The 10301-nt window shown below is 35.3% G+C and overlaps 1 pseudogene; it reads right to left on the bottom strand.

Annotated features, from left to right (window-relative positions):
* Positions 1 to 820: 820 nt before the first annotated feature.
* LOC112932330 (glyceraldehyde-3-phosphate dehydrogenase-like) lies at positions 821 to 1995 on the bottom strand (annotated as a pseudogene).
* Positions 1996 to 10301: the final 8306 nt, after the last annotated feature.

The following is a 10301-nucleotide window of genomic DNA, read 5'->3' on the forward strand; positions in this document are numbered from 1 at the left end:
TACTAAAACAATTTAATTTAAAATGCAACAGTATTAAATAATAAAATAGGTAGATATGCTGTTCAATAAATGACAAAAACCACTGTGACAAGAACATCTAGAAAAACCTCTATTCTCTCTATGGCAGCAGTGCTCAGACTCAATTTTCTGCACATATTTAACATTTATTAACCTGAATTTCCCCACATTCCTCACTTAAGCTACCAACAGGCAGCCTGGCAGCCTTGTGACTTTGACAATCCATGGCCCAAGCCATTATATGTTCATTAAAGGCAAAACTATCAAATACCACTAACTGAGGCCATAGACACTTGGCTGGCTCTGGTGGCTACTCCGTGTGCACCATTTATCACTCATAGCTCTGCATACTGTCCTTTATAGTGACCCTGTGTCTGAAAAGGCTCAGGGAAAGAAAGTTTATTTTGAGTCATCTTTTAGACTTAATCCTGTGTTAGGGTGAGAACTCTGCATTCTGCCTACATATCTCATACATCATTATATGAGATCATGGCAGAGCCCTGAACTCTCAAGTGGAAGACTACTGAATCCATCCTGGGTCATCTTAATGCAGTCATTATGGTGACACTTTATTGAAATAAATTAAGAATTCGGGAAAAATGCTAAACTAAACAGAATATCCACTAACAGGACTAAAATGAGGCTGTCCTATGTAATTACAACTTTTATCACTCTACCTGAACAACAGTAGTCAGTCCTAAGTGTTTACAATGATTTTATGTGTGTTAGTACTATATTAACCAGAGTTGAAATTTTTCTAAGACTTTTTTTTTTGTGTGTGGCGGGGAGGGGACGGGTACAGTATACTTTATTGATGGTACATGACAAGGTAGGGCTCCCCAAGCCCCTCGGGGTCTGGGATGTAAATTGGAGGTCAGGAGATTCTCAGTGTGTTGGGGGATTAGGTTGGGGCAGGGATTCCCCAGCAGCTGAGGGCCTCTCTTCCTCTTGTTCTCACTGGGGCTGGTGATCCAGGAGGCTCTTACTCCTTGGAGGCCATGTGGACCATGACGTCCACCACCTGGTTGCTGTAGCCGAATTCATTGTCACACCAGGAAATGAGCCTGACAAAGTGGTCATTGAGAGCAATGCCAGCCCCAGCGTCAAAGGTAGAAGAGTGGGTATCACTGTTGAAGTCGCAGGATACAACCTGGTCCTCAGTGTAGCCCAGGATGCCCTTGAAGGGGCCCTCTGGTGCCTGCTTCACCACCTTCTTGATGTCATCATATTTGCCAGCTTTCTCCAGGAAGCAGGTCAGATCCACAACTGACATGTTGGGGGTGGGGACACGGAAGTCCATGCCATTGAGCTTCCCATTCAGCTCAGGGATGACCTTGCCCACAGCCTTGGTGGCACCAGTGGAAGCAGGGATGATGTTCTGGCCAGCCCCTCGGCCATCATGCCACAGCTTCCCAGAGGAGCTGTCCATGGTCTTCTGGGTGGCAGTGATGGCATGGACGGTGGTCTTGAGGCCCTCCACAATGCCAAAGTGGTCATGGATGACTGGCCAGAGGAGCCAAGCTGTTGGTGTAGGAGGCACAGCTGACAATCTTGAGAGAGTTGTCATATTTCTCATGGTTCACGTCCATCACAAACATGGGGCATCAGCAGAAGGAGCAGAGATGATGACTCTCTTGGCCCCACCCTTCAAGTGAGCCCCAGCCTTCTCTATGGTGGTGAAGACCCCAGTGGACTCCACAACATTTCAGCATCAGCAACACCCCCATTTGATGTTGGTGGGATCTCGCTCCTGAAAGATGGAGATGGACTTCCATTGATGACAAGTTTCCCGTTCTCAGCCTTGACCGTTCTGTAGAATTTGCCGTGGGTCGAATCATACTGGAACATGTACACCATGAAGTTGAGGTCAATGAAGGGGTCATTGATGGTGACAATATCCACTTTGCCAGAGTTAAAAGCAGCCCTGGTGACCAGGCGCCCAATACGGCCAAATCCCTTCACTCTGACCTTCACCATCGTGTCTCAGGAACGCGGCTGGCACTGTACCAGAAGATGCGGCTGTCTGTCGAAGGGGGAGGAACAGAGCCTCTAAGGCTTTAAAGGCAGTTTGGCATATAATTAATAGTATAGGCTCTGGAGTCAGATCCTTGCATTCAAATCTTTCTAGCTGGGTAACCATGACCTTCTAGCTGGGTAACCTAAGACCAGTTATTTTAACCACTTTCTGCTCCATTAACCACATTTATACTCAGTATTGACCTTAAGCTTTGTTATGAGGATTGAATAATATATGCAAAGTACTTAGAATAATACCTAATAAGTAGTAAGCACTGAAAAAATGTTAGCTATTATCATTACCATACCATACTGAAATGATCAGTTCATATTAATGGCCTCCTCCATTATATCATAAATACCTCAAGGATAGAATTTATCTTATTAAATTTTGTTAGGATAATATCTAGCTGGGGTAAGGTGGATAGTAGACATTTAGCAAATATGTGCTGAACAAATTTGAATAGTCATGTGCTACTTTTCTTGAAGCATTTGCAGTAAGTGGTTGATTGTTTAATTTTTTGAACCCCACTACACAGTGAGCATCATAACAAAGTTATTCATGTTTAATTCATATTATATAACTGTATTATATATCTCTATCTATCTATATCTACATTTATACTTGTATATGTATCAGGGCCTCAATTAATGCTGAGTGAAAGATGAAAGAGTTCTAGCTTGTCTTTTTCCAGATGCATGATATTTGGAAAGTCATTTCTTTTTTTGCAACCCAGTTTCTTCATTTTCAAAACATTAGTTCTGTGAGGGATGGTTTGGGTTAGAGAGAGAAGGGAGGAAAAAGAAATGCTCTAGCATACTTACTGCTCTAGCATACATACTGGTCTAACATAGGGCAGCATGTTCTTAAGTGGGCTCCACAGACCAGTAACTCCTCTTCAGGAAGCCACAGGCTTTCTAGAATAATGAAAAGCTGAAATTAGAGATATTGGTCAGACACTTGTCCTTGACATTGCTTTATTCCCTTGGAGGAAAGTGTGATCTTGTTGAACCTAGGTTGTTTATGAACCAAAACAGCCTGAGGTTTGTACATATTTACATAACCTGAAATTCATAATTGATTGGTTAATTTCTTCAAGAAAGGTAACACCGATTCAGAGAATTAAAAATTATGGCCCAGAACAAAGTGAGCTTTCAGACCTGAGAAGACTGTATCATGTTTAGACAATATCACAGGCTACACTTCTACCAACCCAGGCCTCCTCTTTCCCTCTCTCCTCAACCTGCTTTCTTGGTCCCTTATATGGGCACATCACTCTTGTGATAAATTTCTGTATTTTTGGTAAAATTCAGGAAGCTAAGAATTCATAATGTCTGCATATAATATATTCTTTAAAAGTTTCTTTTGTTAAATACATTTTGGAAGTCCAAATTGTAGCAAGGGTAAAAAAGTGCATGTATATGTTTAACTGCAGGAAAATGCAAAACCTTTCTTATACTGATATGTGTTGTGAATCTCTAATAAGGAAATAGAATTTGCAGCATCTGCCAAACTTATCTGATCACAGAAAATTTTGTGGCCTGGTGTAATATGAAATGTAGTGTGGGAAAACTGAACTAATCGAGAGATAATCAGAGCCGGAACCATAGATTTGTAGCATTTAAATAATGTCAGGAAAATTTAGAGCTAAATTTCCTCCCTACACTGTAGGATTTAGCTTTGTCAAGTTAGATTTATATCTTTTAAAATCTATTTAGATACTTCCTATGCAGTTTCTTTCTTGACAAATACCCACAGAAACATACATATACATATGCACACATATATATTCATATGAATGATTATAAGAAATTTAGAAAAATAACAGAGGTGATTGGGGAAAAAGTATTTCATATTCTTCCTTTTAAATATGATTCTAGTTACACATCTTTGTACTTCTTAAGAATAAGAATAAAAAAATTTAAATATTTGATTTTAATGGTGGCATAGTATCCTAATTATGCAATTAACATTTTGAGCAAAAAGCTCCTAGATATGTCACATTATTTCCTTGGGGTATATTTCAGTGAGGGAATTGCTGAGAATAAAATATTTGAAAATATTATGGCTTCTGATACATGTAATTTTGTGATTTTATGTGAGGAAAGAAGGGTGCAAGTACTGAAAAGTACTTGCAAAGGAAATTAACTGGGAACATTCATAGTCACAAAGCTTGTTGTGCAGTATTACTACATTAATTATTATATATAATGTGCTACACATTATTATCATAATAATTATCGTTAATATAGTAACACTGAGTTAACATATTTGCAACTCTTTTATACATTTTACATTTATTATATTCATGAAACTCTGAGATGATTACTATTATTATTCTCATTTTAAAGATTAGGATTTGAGGCACAGAGATATTAAGTAATTTTCCCAAAGTCAATCAACTAGCCAGGAGCAGAGTTCAGATACAAATTCAGGCAGTCAAACAGTAGAACTCTTTTTCTAAATCATTGCTAATTAGCAACTAACATAAAAATATATACATATACAGCTCAACCAATATGCAGGTACCTATAATACAGATTTAACCATCCACCTTACCTTACCAGAATATCAAGGAAATTCAGAATTGTTGGGGGAGAGACAGAGACATAGGCAGAGAGGGAGGCAGGCTCCCCATGGGGATCCCGATGCAGGACTCGATCCCAGGACATGGGGATCATACCCTGAGCCGAAGGCAGATGTTCAACCCCTGAGCTACCCAAGTGCCCCTGGGGGATCATTATTAAATACTTTTGTCTATTTCTTTTTTTTTTAAATTTATTTTGAATACCCAGTCTCCACTGGCATCACTTACTTTTTTTTTTTTTTTTTTTTTGCATCACTTTAGCATTAAATCCTTGGTTAGGTAAATATTATTCTTCCCTGACACCTGTGTCAACATTGTCAAATTTAAAGGCAATATTATACCTACATATATGAGATTTCAGGGGAGATGTCTTAAGTCAATTATCATGGGGGAGTTAATTTTTCAATGGAGATATTAATTACAAGGCACACTCAGAGGCACATGAGGATATGTACATGCATTCCTGTTCACAGTGCTTATGGTCCAATCAAAACGGCAAGCCAATCAAAATGGCTTCCAAAGAAGCCGAGATTTTCATGGTTGTTTGGACAGAAAATCCCTCAAAAGTTCTAACTCTCTGTCTCTTTCATCAAACAGTCTAGCCATTTGCCTAGTTGACAATTATATTTCGTAGATCTAGAATATTCATTTTCCCAATCAATGTTTGGCTACGATTGGGTATATTTCATCTTAGTGAGAAGAAGCCACTTCCTAATTGTAATTTGGACTTAACCAAATTTCCTGTTTCAATCACATTTATTTTCTAGTAAACATACAAATTTAAATTTGCCTATATTCTAGTTGTAAAACATTTATTCCTTTTTAAAAGGAATATATTTCCATTTTGATATACTGGAACTGGTTCAGCACTCTATTAAGCACCAAATAAGTACTACTACTATTTTTCTTGGAAAATAAGCTAATATAGTTAGTTTTACTTGCCTTAAGAACTGACCAATGTGGGACAGGACGTGGCATATTGTAGGTGTTCTTATTTATGGACTGAAGTCCATTTATTGCACTTATACCATCATGACTTCATAATTCATAAACTGGAGTTCTCACTTCCTAAAGCAACTCCCATAAGCTCTTGCCTCAACTATACAAGACTTCCCTATTGCTTTGTGTTTTATTTTGCCTAAATCTTCATGATTAAAAGACATTAAGAAATAAACTTTTTCAAGACTTAGATATTTGTAGAATGTATTCTAATTTAGGTACTAAGAACATTTGCTAGTTCAATATGAATATAAATTTTAAAAACCTATATAATGGTGTAGATTTCTTAAATGTTTTTTTTCTACTCTAATCGTGTTAAGATGTGTTTCTTTTAACAATTATGAGAATGATTTTAATGATAATAATAATAATAACTATTAGCAATCAGATGCACAAGGTTTCTAGTGGAAATGTCATTTCAATATGGATCAGGGAAGCTGGACCTTCAAGGTCTCATTCTTGAGTAGTAAACAAAAACTTCTCTTTGAGGATTTTATTTAACTATTGTTGTTTCTATTATGTTGTCCTTATTAAAAACAGAAACTTATTTAAAGTAGTTTCCTTTCTTTTTTTCTACTACGTGGAACTTGTTCTTGTGATTTTGTGATGGAATCTCAGGAAGCCCATAAACAATGAAACATTTTCTGCCAATAAAGAACCAAACTACCTAAAGGAATTCATGGATTTTCATCTATATTGTATAGGGGATAGCATATAAGATTTTGTATTAATAAGAATAAATCTATTGTCTAAAAACTTCTAACACATACCAAAGGATATTGGTATCTGAGAGAGGCATGTGAAATGTATTTACAATTCCTTATAACATTTTTTTCAATTCCTTATAACATTTAATGTAGTAACACAGTGTCTTGCACATAGTGGTATTTTAATAATTTTGTACTGAAATACAGAATCAATGAAAGGAGTTCTATACTATTCCATAAGGAGTTATTTATGGGCATGAAAACTATATCAACTTGACTTTTTGTATCATACTTGTTACATCCCCAAATTTGTTCCTCCCCGATTTCACTTCTGGTTAGTCACTGGAGTCACAACTCTATGATCAATAAGATCCCCCCACTTTTGTCTACTTACTTACTCAAAAGGCTAGCAGGGCAAAACTCATTTACAGTAAGATGAGTTGTTTGAGACTTAGAACACTCAAGTTTTCGTCCCAGTTTATTACCTACTTTAGAGAGTTCATTTAACCTCTTAGAGTGCTGGTTTCTTCATCTATCCAATTAGAAGAACAATATATTCTTAATAAATAAAAAAGTATATCAAACATTGTATTTTTTAAGTCAAAGATTGCTTTGAGATACCCAATGAAATAAGTTAAAGTGTTTTAAAATGTGTAAGTTTCCAGGACAATGTAAATAATTATTTTGACAAAAACCTGAAACTGATTGCTCAGCACTTTGCCTGGATCTTTTCTATTTTCCTCTGTTCTCCAGCTGTTTTATTTTTATGTGTGTGTGACATCTAAAACTAATAATCTAAATATCTAACAGCCATGTAATGACAATAACTGTCATGAGTTGACTAACAGATTGCTTACCATTTAAAAGGTTCCAGTCTAGGATTCCATTCAAGTCTTGTTATAAGAATTGTGTGAGGTAGATCCTAATACCATCTGCATAATACAGAGAGGAAAGATGAAGCATAGAGAGGGTCAGCAACTTGTCCAAAGACAAAGAGTTACCGTATGTGGAGCTCATATTCAAAATGGAATATGTCAATTTGATTGAACAATTTGCTACCACACCCTCTTCCAGCACATCTGAATGCATAGCTTTCTTTATCCTTCTTTCTGCAACTGCAAATATAAAAATGCTGGGTGTGAAAGCTTCTAAGACCTCTTCATATGAGAAAATGAGAACCCAGAGAAAAATGAAAATTAGGTCACAAATTTAATATAAAACAGAGGTCAGATTTGAGAGGCCTTATCTATTGAATAGCAGCAGTTTAAATAGCTTGGAAGTCCCTTCGCACACAGAATAATCTCTGCAAATTCAATTCAGTTACATCAATGTGATTATGAACTATGTAATGACTTATGGAAATTTGAATTTAAGAGCAAACAGATTGATTTGTGCTCTGTTGACCAGAGCCTATTCTGTACAGACAGGCACAAATTTTATTTTTATGTAAATTACCTCAAATGCAGTTCTTTCTCCTAAATTATATAAAACTGGCATTTGCCCATGTGCATTATTTCCTGGGCAGCAGGAACCTTGGCTGGCACCTGAAAGCCCAATGCAAATCCAAATGTGGATGTGAGGTAAAAAGTATTAGGGACAGAAGTGGTTTCCATTTTCAATACTAGAAATTGACAAATGCAATGAGGTGATGTCCATTTAGTGTAATTTAATAGAAAAGTTTGGAATTAGAATCAGAAAAAGCTGGGTTCAAATTCAATGTGGATGATTTTTACCCTTGGGGAAGTTGGCCTCTCTTACTTTCAGGGCCCATATCTTTTTCATTCTTTCAATATTTACTGATAACCACATATAAGCCAGTCACTTGGATAGGACTCTGGGAGATGAGCAATCCCTTGTTAAAGTCATTCACAATGTAAAGACAGGATAGACATAAACCTAAATAGAGGTCATAATTTCTCTAATACTGAAGTAAGATAATGATGGAGGGTGAAGGAAGATAGACTATTTTAAAGTTATCAGGTTTACTTTCAGTAGGATTGGCTTTTGAGGAAAGATAATCCTTGAGAAATATACCTTTTTTGGATGGTAAATAAGTGTAATTATATCCACTTAGCAGGGCCATTATATACAATAAATAAATTAAATAAATAAATGAATATAAATACAATGATATATATATATATATATATATATATATATATATATATATATATACTGAACCTATTGATATACATCTAATGGCTAGTTTTTTATAAGTGTGAAACCAGGAGTTAGGTCTTACTTTCCAAAATCTGTTTTTCTGCTGTGTTTAAATAAAATTTTGCTAAGATTATAACCTTATTTTGTGCCTTATAAGTGATGTTCACCAGCCTAAAACCCTCATAAATAGCACAGGAGCATTCAGGACACTATATCCCAAATCAAAACATGCTTTTCATCCCTACAGATATAAATACAGTCAAGACAGTCATATTCTATCTCACACACACACACACACACACACACGCAACTACTTGAGTTAAATAAGGTTATAAGAACTCTTGTCTTGATTACACTTACCTTTGCTCCTCTTGACCCAATTGATCCACAGGTTCTTTACTTCACTGCTCAGTTTTGTTTTGTTTTCATTCTGGTCTCTGTTTTGTAACATGTCTGGATCATTACAAAAAGCCTTTTATGTTGAATTCCAAGACATGAAGAATTTATGAAAAGTAGTTTTATTTCAAAAGACATGTAAATATTACTGTACTTTAAGAGAAGTACCCCCAGACTATGTTTTTGACTTTGGACATCTTCCCAGCCATTTCACATAAATGTATGACTGAATGAAATGTTCACAAATGAACATACCTGTGTAACCAGCCCAGATCAAGACATAGAACCTTCCCAGAAACCCCCTGTGTCATTCCTGGTCATTCCCACCCCTCCATATAAAGCCATTGCCTTACTTCTAACACCAGAGATCCTAACCTGAAGTTTCTAAAAAATTGTTTCTGATATTTAAGTCAGGATATGGCCACTTCAAAATATTTTAATATAGGAAAATAAAAGTCACCTAAATTTGTTCTTCTCCAAGACTATATGATTGTTTTTCACCCTTTGAATTTCCATATACATTTTGGAATAAACTTCTATGCTTACACACACACACACACATCAGAATTTTAATTAGGATTTCACCAAATATATAAATCAATTTGGGCACAATCATCAAGTTTAGGATATTGTGTCTATCAGTTCATGAATATGGAATACCATTCCCTTTATTTAGGTCTTTATTTTCTCCTAATAATATGTTGTAGTTCTGTGAAAATTTTCAGACATTATTCATTACATTTATTACTGTGAATTTGATCTTTTATACTTTATTTTTAATTATTGATTGCATATAGAAATTGATATTTCAAGTAAATCCTGAAGGCAGAGAACTTTCTAAGTCACTTAATTCTAATAATTTTTCTATAAATTATATTGCATTTTCTATATATACATTAATGGCATTTTTGATGATAAGATTTTTTTAATTTTTTCCTTTACAATTATTTTGTCTTTTAGTTATTTCTCATGTCCTAATAATTTTTATTATGAATGGGAGTTAAATTTTAGCAGCTCTTTTTTCCTTTAGCTACTGAGGTAATTTTAGTCTTTTTCTGCTTTATTCTGGTAATGTGGTAAGTTATATTAATTGATTTTCAATTGTAAAACCAATCTTGTATTCCTAGGGGGAAAAACATGATTTTTGGGCAATATCCTTTAACTTACTGATGGATATGGCTAATATTAGTTTATTGAGAATTTGTAGATATATATTAATAAACATATTAGGCACCCAATAATACAGCTTTAAAATACGTGGAACAGATAGAACTGTAAAAAGAAATAATATGATCATCTCAGTAGATGTAAAAAAAAAGTATTTGCATTATCTATCATCTATTCTTGATAAAACCTTCTCAAACTCTGAATAGAAAGGAAATTCTTCATTCTCTAAAGGAATTGTATAAAAAAATTA

Source organism: Vulpes vulpes, chromosome 11, assembly GCF_048418805.1.
Source record: "Vulpes vulpes isolate BD-2025 chromosome 11, VulVul3, whole genome shotgun sequence".
In the NCBI taxonomy this organism is placed as follows: domain Eukaryota; kingdom Metazoa; phylum Chordata; class Mammalia; order Carnivora; family Canidae; genus Vulpes; species Vulpes vulpes.